Genomic DNA, 13,143 nt, shown 5'->3' on the forward strand with positions numbered 1-13,143 from the left:
ATGTCCCATCAGGGACTGCATTTTCTTCCCTCTCTGCCCCTCCCCCGGGCCCTGATCCTGAAGGTGCTGTCTGTGATCCAGGACCACCCTGGCAGAGCCTGCCTCCAAGAGCTAGACAAGAGCAACAGCTCCTTCAGCATGGCCCTGTGTGGCTCCAAAGGTGAGCTAAGGTTGGCTGTTTGTGTGCCCTGCCAGGGGCTTGGCTCTAGAAAACGTCTGTCATAGTGGTAACTTCATAGGCGCTCTTCATTTCTTTTTTTTTTCTTTATTAAGAAATTTTTTTATTCATTTTACATACCAACAACAGATCCCCACCTCATTCCTCCTCTTGCTCCCCCACCACTTACCACTCCCACCCACTCCTCATGCCCTCCTCCAAAAAGGTATGGCCTCCCTTGGGGACTCAGCAAAGCCTGGTACATTCATCTGAGGCAGGTTCAAGCCCCTTCCCTGCATCAAGGCTGTTCAAGGTTTCTCTGAAAAAGCAGCTCATGCATCAGGGATAGATAGTACTCCCAGAGCTCAGCCTGGTGCTTGACTATGGATCTCTGCATCTGCTTCCATCAGTTACTGGATGAAGGCTCTATAATGACAGTTAGGGTATTCACCAATCTGATCATCAGAGTAGGCACATCAGCCACCCTCTCCACTATTGCTAGTAGTCAGGAATATGAGTTGGAACCAATCTTTTTGACCCAGATCTTCTAGCAGCAGAAGGTTCCACCAAGGTGGTTTTTCAGTTGTTTCTAGTAGTTGGAAGCCACCAGTTGAGAATGGGTCAGAAAGCACTAAAACATTGAGAAAACCCCATGAGCTTGAGGAGGAAACCCCTCTGGAGATGTTTAGTTGGCTGGATGGTTTTTGGAGTGCAGAAGTTGAGGCCTGGGCCTAGGGTATGCTGGGAAAAACTCTATTACCAACACCTTGATCTTTTGGTATGCGTTTACTTTTTATTTTCAGGCAAGGTCTTGCTCAGCTGCCCAAACTGGCCTTCAATATATTCTGTAGCCAGGCAAGCTTTGAACTTGTGATTTATGTGCCTGGGTCTTCCAGATGGCTGAAATGTACAGCAATGTACATTTTTAAGGCAATTCTGGGCTGGAGTTGAGTTTGAAAGTAATAAATCCATACTAACCAGTTAGAGTGGAACTCTTTAAATACAATGGGGATTCCTGACTGGGGTGATAGTGCATGCCTGTAATTCTGTGGCTTGAGAGGGAAGAGGATCAGGAGTTAAAGGAGTTTCACTCCATAGTGAGTTTGAGGCTAGCCTGAGCTACCCAACACTGGCTCAGACAAACAAACAAAAGGCAGAGTATCATCTTATCTGGTTTTCATTTTCAGATGAAAAGGGGAGTCTAGAGTTTGTTAGCAGAGAGAGCCACAGGTTGCTAAAATCTCACTGAGTGTTTTTATGTCTGGTAAATTCCTCTGCCTAGTGCTCTCCCTCCCCCTCACCAGGTATATGTAACCCATGTCCCTTCTGTACTCAGGCAGTGTTTCCATGTCAGAGCGAACCTGCTCTCAGTAAGAACGAGCTCACCTTGACCACTGAGGCCATCATGAAGAAGAACGAGTTCCTCTGCTGCCAAGACAGCTTCCTGCAGGTAGGCTCTGCCCTGTGGTGGTGAGAACGTAGTCTGTCAAATGCCTCCCAGTGCATTTTGTAAGCCATGGTCTTAATGTGGTTTTTATTGTGTTCTGGACAGTATCTCACTAGCCAGCATGAAGAATTGATGTCTTGTCTTCCTATTAGGAGAAAGAACCTAGAGAGCTGGTCTGTGTGAGCCCTGTTACCAGCCCACGTCCACTCTTACTCCTGCAGCCATTCTGAGCATCTGTCACTAGTGACTGCCATGTGTCTCAGACTGCAGCATCTTTCCATTGAGGATCAGAAAACCATTGTGTTGTCTTCCCATTCCTCTTGGGGGCCTTCATCTATGGTGTGCCTTGAAGGTTTCCTTGGTTTATGTTTTGGTTTTGACTGTGAGGGTGCTGGGGAATTGTACCTGGATCCTCTGGAAGAGTAACCTGTGTTCTTAACTCCTATCCATCTCTCCAGCCCTTTCTGAGACTTTAATTCTTACTTTAATAAAGCTCTTTTTTTTTTTTTGGTTTTTCGAGACAGGGTTTCTCTGTGTAGCTTTGTGCCTTTCCTGGAACTCTCTTTGGAGACCAGGCTGGCCTTGAACTCACAGAGCTCCACCTGCCTCTGCCTCCCAAGTGCTGGGATTAAAGGCGTGTGCCACCACCGCCTGGCATAAAGCTCTTTCTTAAATGAAATCATTTCTATCTAGAAAGATGTCTGACTACAGAGTTACCTTCCATGTCTCATCCCTTCTCAATATAAAGAAAGAGTTGAGCTAGGCATGGTGGTGCACAGCTTCAGTCCCAGCAGTGGGTGGTAGAGGCAGGTGGATCTCTGTGAGTTCAAGGCCAGCCTGGTCTACAAAGTGAGTTCCAGGACAATCAGAGCTGTTACATAGAGAAAAACCAAACAGAGAAAGAGCTGACTATCCCAAGCCACTCTGAGAAGCTGTAACCATAGGACAGAAACAGTAATGTTCAGAGTGATTGATAATGTGTCCAAAGAGGCCTTCACAGTGGGGTCATGCATACTCTGAGTGTGGAAATGTAAGCCTCGTAAAGTCCCCAGAGCTATGCTGAGCTTCTTCCCACAACAGTATGACTGAGGGCCCAAGATAACTCATGGGTGTTGTATGATATTTTGTTTGTGTTCTGACAAATAAAGATTGCCTGGATATCAGAGAAGCAGAGCAGCAGCCACTAGATACTTTTTACCTCTAGGCAATCTGAGAGATCCTGTCTCCACCTGCCTTATATTCCTGTCTCCACCTCCCTAGTGCTGGAATTAAACAAGTGCACTACTACCTCCCAGCTCTGTTTCTCTTTTAGATTGGTTCAATTTTGAGTAACCCAGGGTGGCCTTGAACTCCTGATCTTCCTGCTTCCTCCTCCCAAGTGCTGGGATTAAAGGTGCGTGCCACCACTGCCTGCCCTCTATGGTTAACTAGTAGCTAGCTCCACCCTCTGATCTCCAGGCAAGCTTTATTTGTCAGAACTCAAACAAAATATCAAACAACACATGGGAAATGGTTGAGTAATGAGACCTAGCCACATCTTAAGAGTGTCAGTTTTCCAAGTGGAAGACTCCTTATAACACTGTGCAAGAGAACCAAGACCCACACTGCATCCTTGATGCTGTGTATTTAGCAGTTGCTAAGATATGGTGCACTGTGTCCATTGTTGGAGGTGATGGAATGATTATGCTGTCTAAATCATTGAGAATCATACAATTTTTGTGTGTTCTGTAATTATTTCAGGAAATAATTTCAGGAAAAAACATGCATTAAAGGGGTATCTGAGAAGATCAAGAAAACCAGAGATAAATATGGCATCAACGATAATGGCACAACAGAAGTACGGCTTTCCCAGACGGGAGGAGGGGGACAGGGTTTCACAGATGTAGCTGGTCTTGACTGTGCACTTGGCTTTGTCCTTCCAGCCTTGTGTGCTGTACCAGTTGGACCGTATCACCTCCACCCCAAAGTTTCTGGAGACCTGTAGGGACAAGTACATGAGGTGGGCATGCTAATTATTCTAGACTGCCAGGCATCCATGCAGGACTCTCCTGTACAGGATATTCTCACTAGGTTCAGCATCCTGGCTGACCTGGTTTCATTTCTGTTGATGTGACAGAATACTCTGACCAAAAGTAATTTAGGGAAGGAAGAATTGACTTTTAGTTCACAGTTCCAGATTAGAGTCTATCTGGGGGAGTCAAGGCAAGAACTTCCCTAGTCACATCATATTGGCATAGAGAAACGAACACACATATGCTGCCTGCTTGGCTCTGCAATGCTCTATCTTTTTTTTTAAGATTTATTTATTTGTTATGTGTACAGTGTTCTGCCTGCACACGCAGAAGAGGGCACCAGATCTCACTACAGGTGGTTGTGAGCCACAATGTGGTTGCTGGGAAGTGAACTCAGGACCTCTGGAAGAGCAGCCAGTGCTCTTAACCGCTGAGCCATCTCTCCAGCCCCCTATGCTCTTTCTTTACTGTTACACAGTTCAGTCCACAGCCAAAGAAATGATTCTGCCCATTTTAGGGTGAGTCTTTTCATCTCAATTAACAATAAATAACCCCCTTACATATACATTATCTATAAAATAACCCCCTTACATGCCAAAAATCAACCTGATCTAGATAATTCCTTATTGGGAGTCCCTCTTTCTAAGTGACTCTAGGTCGGATCAGGCTGATAATAAAAACTAGCAAGCACACTGTCCCAGCACCACTGCAGGATTGGAAAGATTTGTGCCTGGCATCTCTGGTTTCCAGTAGGACTATTGACTGGATGTTCCTTAACATGAAAGGACTTACAAGGAATTTCCTGGATTTCTTTTGTCCATAAGGAAACTCGTGTTCTTTGTGGCAGATTCCAGCTCTCTGACCACCTTAATACTCAGTAAGAGCAGACCACTTCAAACTACTCCACACACTGGACATCAGCCCTCTGTGTATCACATGCTGACCACACAGAATTTAGTCATGTTGTCTGTCCCTCTGACCATCTTGCTTGCCTAATGGCACTTGTTCCTAGTCTGTGCCAGTCTCTTTCTCTGGCACAAACATTGTCTGGCCAATTGCTGTTTCCATAATAACCCAACAGAATCTATATGTTTTCCTTTAAGAGGCAGTAACCAGAAGCCTGTGCCCAGCAACTTTGCTGTCCTTTTCACTGTTGTGCAATATCTTCTTGTAGGGCACAGGTGGAGTCAGGCTCTTAGAGCATTGGTGAGCCAGGCACCCAGATGATCCTGAAGACTTTCCACATTGCAGCGGTAGCTTCCATGAACATCACCCTGGGTGTGCCACGGATCAAAGAGATCATCAATGCTTTCAAGGCCATTAGGTAGGGACTCCCTGGCTTGTTTCTTGAGGTCCAGTGGTCCTTATGCTCATGAATGCCTGTGATTTGTTAATAGGGCAGTGTCTGGTGTTCAGAGGGCAGGTTTGCTGTGTTGATCAGTGTTTGGGCTTTTAGAAAGTTGCTCAGGTCAAAACTGGATAGAGTCAAAGTGGAATCTTAGTCTTGTTTTATTTTTATTTTTATGGTTTGTTTATTGATTTTATACATATACATGAATGCTCTATTGCATGCAGGCCTTTATGCCGGAAGAGAGCATGGCATCAGATCCCACTGGAGATGGTTGCAAGCCACCCTGTGTTTGCTGGGAATTGAACTCAGGACCTCTGGAAGAGCAGCCTGTGCTCTCACCCCCTGAGCCATTTCTTGGATGCTTTTTTTGTGTATTTTTTATGGCTACTAGTTACATGAAAGGGAAAATAATAAATGAGCTAGCAGTGTTGAGCACTAGGTCAGTAGACATGTCATCCTTTGGTGCCATCACTCTACACATGAATGGCCCTGATTGATTTTTCTCCTGCTTGGTTTGTAGCCGTTCTCTGTAAACTCCACATGTCACAATCACATTTTCAAGAGATCAGAGACTAGAAGAACTAGAGATACATCATGTTTTTAGGAGTAAATTTTATTTTACCTATTCTCTAAGTTTTGCTGTAGAATTTGCTATAGAATAAAATCAAATGAGAAATAGCTGCTCCTGGTTGTAGACCAACAAGAGTGGATATCCAGGGTGATTGGAAGTCTGCCTGCCTCCTGCATGCTGGTCAGATCTGTGCTAAGGGCCTGTGTTGATGGGATACTGTCTCCTGAAGAGAGTGGTGGTCACAGGAGCAGGGGAGGGGCAGAGGGAGGTGAAATGCATGAGGAGTTGGTTCCTTGGGGAGCAGAAAGTCAAGAACTAAGAGGGAGGGCTCCCTCCATCAGGAAACTTTCTTAAACCTTCTCCTGGATGGAATGGGCACTTGGGGTCTTCTGAAATTAGTTAGCCTCAGTGACAGGTCTTTAAAGTCCTTTCTTACAGGCCTCCCCAAAGTGAGTTCTAATAAAGTACTCATGGTTTGTGAGTAGCACTCAGATTTTTTTTTTTTTTTTTTTTTGGGTTTTTCGAGACAGGGTTTCTCTGTGTAGCTTTGCGCCTTTCATGGGACTCACTTGGTAGCCCAGGCTGGCCTCGAACTCACAGAGATCCGCCTGGCTCTGCCTCCCGAGTGCTGGGATTAAAGGCGTGCGCCACCACCGCCCGGCCTAGCACTCAGATTTTATAACAGTTCACGGCACACAGTCCTGGTCCCTTGTGTGCTGATCCTTCCTCCTTCTTTCAGCACTCCAATTATCACAGCACACCTAGACAAGGATGAAATTGTGGATTATACATGCCCAGTGAAAGGCAGAATGGAGAAAACCCTCCTGGGAGAGGTAAGGAATCCCTCTTGATAACAAGAAAATGGTGTCAAACGTCCTGTCAGCAATGTGTGGAAGCAGCACAGCAGCTGTGGATGTGGCTGCAGCAGAGACCGTGTGCCTGGGTGGAGAGTGTGTCTGTGCAGGCCTGGGGTGGCAGAGTGGACATGAGGATGGAGACTCTTTTGCCATGGCAGATCTCAGAGTATATTGAAGAGGTGTTTCTTCCTGATGACTGCTTTATTCTCGTCAAGCTTTCCCTGGAATGGCTCTGACTTCTGAGACTGGAGGTGAGTCAGAGAGGTAAAATGTGGAGGATGTGATCCCATGGTCCTGAGGCAGGTGCTGCCAAACCAGGGTTAACGTTCAGCAGGCAGAGAGGCCGTGCAAAGATTCTGGCTGGTCTTTGTTGTTGGTCACCCCATTAACTCTCATGTCCTTCTGAGTTGACCCTGATGCAGACAAGACATGGCCATCATAAGAAACTGTTTGACTTGGTGTGGGTGTGTTCTACATTTGTGGGTTTACCTTCACAGTATGTTAGGATATTTGATCTCTGTGTCCGTCTTCATGTTCTGTGGAAGGAGCCAGGGCCAGCTCTGCCTTACTCACCTGTGGGTCTCAGCACAGGGCTTGGCTGGTTTGTAGTGTTTTCAGTTGGTGGGTTAACCTGACCCCCTCACACTGGTATTTGTGGAGATAGAGAACATTTGACTGGTAACCATGGATCTAGGGGTCAGCTGACTTTGGGTTGGGATTGCAGACTGAGAACTGCCACATTCCCCTTGCCCTCTAATCCTTACGTCAGTCTTAGCCTTGAAACAGTTCTGGAAGCCATTCTCAAGTGCCACAGTCTGTGGTTCCCACATGACAATCAAGTCTATCTTGCTGTGGGCCTTGTGACTCTGGTAACAGAGCTTATTTAAAAGCATTGGTGTAGCTTGTTAGGAGAGTAATTGCCTAGCATGTACAAGGTTTTATCTAGGGACCAGAAAAAAAATGAAGACTCCAGTTACATGTGGGAGTGTAGCACACAAACAGCAACCTTCTTAGTGAAAAGAATCTACTATTTATGGATCAAGCAGAGATACTTAACATAAATATGTTTTATATCATAATTTTGTGGTGTTGGAGAGTTTACCGAGTAGTTAAGAGCACTTACTGCTCTTCCAGGAGACAAAAGTTCTGTTCTAGCACCCACAACCTCCTGTAACTCCAGCTCTGGAGGAGATGACCCCCCTCATCTGTCTTCATGTATACCTATACACAAGTGATATGCATTCACACAGACAAACACATACACATGAATCAAAATAAAAGTAAATTTTGTGGTAGACCAGGCAGCAAAACATGACTACAAGACTTCTTCAAGAGCCCTCATGAGCCAGACAAGAGGCAGGCAGATCTCAGTTTGAGGACATCAGTTCTACATAGTTCTAGGACCAGCAGGACTACACAGAGAACCCTGTCTTTGGAGGCGGAAAAGGCATCATGACATTAAGGCTGAAAGCCATTGACACAGAAGTCTTCAGGTGTCTGTTGGTAATGTCCCTGGCACTTTGCAGGTGAATGCTGAGACAGTGCGGTACTCCATCTGCACATCCAAGCTCCAAGTGAAGCCTGGTGATGTGGCTGTTCATGGTGAGGCCGTGGTGTGTGTCACACCCAGGGAAAACAGCAAGAGCTCCATGTATTATGTGCTGCAGTTTCTGAAAGAGGATCTACCCAAGGTAAGACCAAGAGTCCTCTCATGGATAGATAGCCAAGAGTGGGGGTGGGGAACAGAGCACTACAGAGACCAAGGACGGCACCAAGTACTTCATGGCCATGGGCTCAGCCTGGTTCTTAATTGGTTTTGGGGTGTGGGAGTGGGTGGTGTGCTTGTGGGATTTGGCTCCTTATCTCTACCTTGTGGGTCCCAAGGATCAAACTCAGGTTGTTAGGCTGTGGCAAGCTCCTTTATCTACTGAGCCCTCAGCTAGCTCTTGTATTGACCTCTTAGACAGGAAGTCTGTCTGTCAATCTTCTTCTACTCTCTTCAAGCTGATTATAGGTTGGGGCACAGTCCTCTGAACTGTCTGCCACCTAACCCTAGGCAGTACCTAGACACTCTTGGAGTATATACTCTGCTGCTAATAATGGTGCTGAGAATGGCATGAACTAGGATACCAGCCCATTCTTCAGCCCTGTTTCTGAGCCTCTCAGTAGGGACCTAGAGGTTGCAGCATCTTGAGCATTTGTGTTGAACGTAGGTGGTGGAACAAGGCATCCCAGGGGTGTCCAGAGCTGCCATCCATTTCAGCAAGCAGAGGGCAATGGGAAAGTTTAAGTGTCTAGTAGAAGGTGACAGCCTGTGGGCAGTCATGGCCACCCATGGTATAGAAGGTACCCAGCACACTTCCAGGAACACGTATGAGGTACCATTGCAACTGGACCCTGAGCCAGTACCCAGCTGTTTCCTACCCCTGGCATTTGCTCTCTCTTCCCCAGCATTTAAACAGCAATCTGTTTTGGGAAATAGAGCAGTGTGTGCTTTGTGTTTGTCAAATGGGAAGAAGTAGGAGTGAAGTAGCTCCCAGAAGGGACTGCCTCCACTCACTCCTAGCTCTCCCTAGGTGGAGAAAACTCTGGGAATTGAGGCTTCCTGGACAACCATCATCAACAAGATCCAGTACATGATGGTCAACCATGGTATGAGCATCGACATGAGGCACGTGATGCTGCTCTCCGACCTGATGACCTACAATGTGTGAGAGAAGGGATGCTCCAGGTTGTCAGGGGTCATGAAATCCTCCATCTGGCAAACAGCCAGAGAGTGTAAACAGCATAGAAAGTACACTTCTATGAGGACTGACCTGGACAGGAAGTAGGTGTCACCAACAAAGGCCCATGTGTGCTGATGGGATCAGGTGTTTTGTTAAATTCTCAATGTGAGAATTTCAACACAACCAGTCATTGGAGGAGAAAAGCTTGAACACAGCTTTTGTCCATGTCCTGAGTCTTATTCTACAGCCAAACTGGCCATTACCAAAACTAGGACACCCAGGTGACTTGGGGTGATGGTTCCTTAACCCATTCCAGTGCTGCTTCTGTAGCCATTTCCAGAGAGTAGGGCTAGGGGCTCAGCGGTAGAGTGCTTGCCTAGCATGCATGGACCCTGTGTTTGATCTCCATCAGCACACACACACACACACACACACACACACACACACACACACACACAGTAAGTAGTGTAGTAGGAGCTGCTATGGGTGTTTGCTTCCTCCCCATACAGTAGTGCATTGTGCCTATATGACCCTTTCCTAATAAGCCTATACTGAAGTAGAGGACATTATGGAGCCAGAGGTGTAGCTCAGATGTAGAGCAAGGTCATAGTAAATATCCCTGAGTTCCTGGGCTCACCTCCAGAATCAAAACATAAACACCAGGTGTGACCATGGCAGCCCTGAAGGAGAAGGTGTCTGCAAATGTGTGATTATAGTATTTCACTTTTTCTGCAATACAGGTTTATATCTATTTGTTGTATATACATGTGGGTGCATAATCATGTGGGTGCCCCCTCCATTTATGTGGAGGCCAGAGATCAACCTTTTTTACTCTTCCTCATGAGCCATTGATTTTGTTTTCTCAAATGCTTTTATTAGCATATATTAATTGTGCATAACATGGATTTCATTATGACCTTTTTATGTATGTATATCCTGACATACTTTGGTCATATTCTCCTCTTGTTACCCTCTCTTGTGCACTTCCCATTCCCCCTTGTCTCCTTCCTCTTCCTCCTAGTCCTTCTATCTTCATTCCTTTTTTTTAATGACCCAATGAATGTCATTAGGGCTGCTTACAAGGACAGATGTTAGGGACAGGCTCATTACTGGACCATGGGCACCTCACCAGTGTTTACACCATTAAAGAATATGTCTGTCTCCACCCCCAACAACCACTACCTGGCTATAAATCCTCAGGTGAGGCTTCATGAAGTCCTCCTTCACATGATAAAATATTGACAGTGGCAGTCCTGTGTGGATCTGTTGCATGTTTGGCTCATTTTCTTGACTGGAATTAGATAAATTGTTTCTAGTATCAGGTTAATGATCATAGGAAAGGAGAAGCAATCCCCCTTTCTGAAACTCATATTTTTAATTCTGTGTGGCACAGTGTCTGGGTACAATTGACAGGTGACAGGCTGTCCTTAGGATTCCCCGCGAACTCAGTGGCTTTGAAGCTGCACTGAAAACCATCTGCATTTAGTGGTGCCATGAATAGCTGCCTGGATGTTTTTATTGGTTCTGATGTTGGGATAATGTCTTCTGCTTTGGTTTTGAACTTCTTGAAATGTCTCATCTGATCATATTCTCTGACACAGGGTGAAGTCCTGGGTATTACCAGGTTTGGCCTTGTCAGTCTGACCAACAGGTAGGGTGGAAACAGGACCAGTCCAGCTGGTCTCCCCGGGGCTGAGCAGGATGGTGAGTATCGACGGCCCAGACCTCCCCTGTCCACTGGAGAAAAGTACACTGAGCCAGGAGTCTTGTCAAAGCAGGAATTCATTTTATTGCATCAGGAGTGGACTTATATAGGTTGGGGTGATGAGGGATGGAGTGAGGGTAGCAGGCCAATGAGATGATGCCATCTCAGCAGTTACTAGGCTGAGGCAATACTAGTTCAGGTTGAACTGAGTCACTCATATATGGAAGTCATGTCCGAAGACAGGTCGCCAAACTCAAGCTAGGCTCAGGAAGTTACACTGGGCCTCATGCCTGGCCCTTTTGTTTTTTGTAAGACATGGCCCCCTGTCTTAGGTTGTCCCCCACTTGGAGATCTTACCCATCATTGAGTGTCATGTATCATGAATAGGATAGTAGGGTTCACTCCATGACCTGTCTTTGGTTATTTCAGCCTGTCTGAGAGCTTACCTGTCATTGCTCAAGTGGAAAGCAGAAGAAGGGCGTTTGTAGGAGAATACCCAGCCATGGGAGGGACCAGACTCCTGAGTGGCTAATCTTTGGTAGTGTACCTCAACCTGATTTATCTTGATCGTGTCCAGTCTCTGGTGGATAAATTGTGTGAACTTATTGAACACACAAGGCCTAATGGTGAGAAGAATAAGGAGAAGGGTCCAAGGAGGGGAAGTAGGTAGGGTAAGAATCCATGAAGGTCTGTCCACAGAGGATTGTCTTGAAACTCCTGCCGTCTCCATTCTAGGTCTTCCTGGAGCCTCTTTATCTTATCCTGGACAATCCCCGACTTGTTAGCATAGAAGCAGCATTTCTCCTGTAAAAACAAACAAAATCCCCCCTTTTCCATAGTTAGAAGATCTAACCCCCTCCTATTCTGGAGGACTACCTCAGCCAGAGAGTCTAACTGACTCAACAGGTCAAGAATGGTGCTGGAGATGGCCTTTGCATCATCAATTAACTGAATGGGTAATTTTCTGAAAAGATGTGTGGACAGGCCTACCCTGGTGGCTCCTGTGGCCATGCCTGCAGTTACTCCCAGGCCAACAAGGAGAGGTATCATTTGAATGGCCCTCTTAGACCTTCCTCCTATGTAGTCAAAAGAGGGTACTGGAAGAGTCTCATCACCAGGGACAATATCCACATCCAGTATGAGTATGGCAAGGGCCCAAAGGCCTGTCCATGTCCCAGGGAGAAAGCGAAAAGCCATTCCTCCTCTACACACAAAATTCCCATGGGGGGACATACCTGCTTAAGGGGGGGCTAGTGTGGTTGCCAGCACAAAAGGAAGAGGAGACCTGGCCCACATCGGTGGCATTTGTACCATTTTGTGGTGGAGCCTAGAGACAGGAATTAGTGGGCAAAACATGGAGGGGATGCACCTTAATAGGTGGGGTAGGGGAACAGCCAGGTGGGGGGACAGTAGAGGAAACATCAATTTAAAAAATGTAAAGTTGAAATGGGAAACATTAATAGGCAATGCCAATGGTCGCAGTGGCCCTGGGTGGAAGCAGAGCCAACAATTTTCCAAAAGGGAGGGATTGATCTGATTAAGCATGTAGAGGATAGGCTGGGCATCAGCAGGGGCTAAGGGGTGGTAGAAGAGCTCGGGAAACTCAGCTTTAAGCAGTTGTTCCACTCTCTTTTGGGTCTGTAATTCCCACAACTGGTCCTGCACTCCTCTTCCATCAGAATAACCAATGGGGGCCTCCAATTCCCAGTAAACAGGGTAACTGGAGTGGCTGAAACAGGATTCAGTTCCCCGCTGGGTGCCTTCCAAAGCAGAACCAAATGTACCCAAATGGCCAATGCCATTTCTGATGGCAATCCAGTAGGTCTTATTATCAGTCTTTCTAATGTATTCATGCACCATGGTATAGCAGGTGGAATAGATTGGTAAAAGGAGGTGCAAGGGCAGGGCCCATATTTGCCATTTACTGTAGGTATGATTTTAGGCTTCTGTACACAAACCCATTTATGTGAGGCAGGTCCAATAACAGTGGTGCTGGTACAAATGCTGAGGTGTGCGACTTTACCACCACAATCTGCTGTGCTCATCAGCTGTCTGGACTATGGTGAGGCCTTGAACATTCCACCACCACAATCACAGGGTTTTCCGTATATCAAGTTCAGGGTTTCTTGTGCATCATAAGAATTCCCAAACCCTTCTTCACCAGGCTGGGCAGTCAGTATCACCATCAGGATGAGCAACAACATCTGCATCTTTGGTCGTTTTGGAGGAAGAAGCAAAAAGACTATCCTCTGGGGTGGAACACTCCCTGGAGCCATCATTATCATTGTCCCCTTGTTGGGGTAAATATTTGAGGTCT

The 13,143-nt window shown here is 46.3% G+C and overlaps 1 pseudogene; it reads left to right on the forward strand.

The window, feature by feature from the left end:
• Window positions 1-13,143, forward strand: part of LOC102903967 (DNA-directed RNA polymerase III subunit RPC1-like) — a 23,033-nt pseudogene continuing 9,890 nt past the window's right edge.

The sequence above is a fragment of the Peromyscus maniculatus genome, chromosome 9, assembly GCF_049852395.1.
Source record: "Peromyscus maniculatus bairdii isolate BWxNUB_F1_BW_parent chromosome 9, HU_Pman_BW_mat_3.1, whole genome shotgun sequence".
Lineage (NCBI taxonomy): Eukaryota > Metazoa > Chordata > Mammalia > Rodentia > Cricetidae > Peromyscus > Peromyscus maniculatus.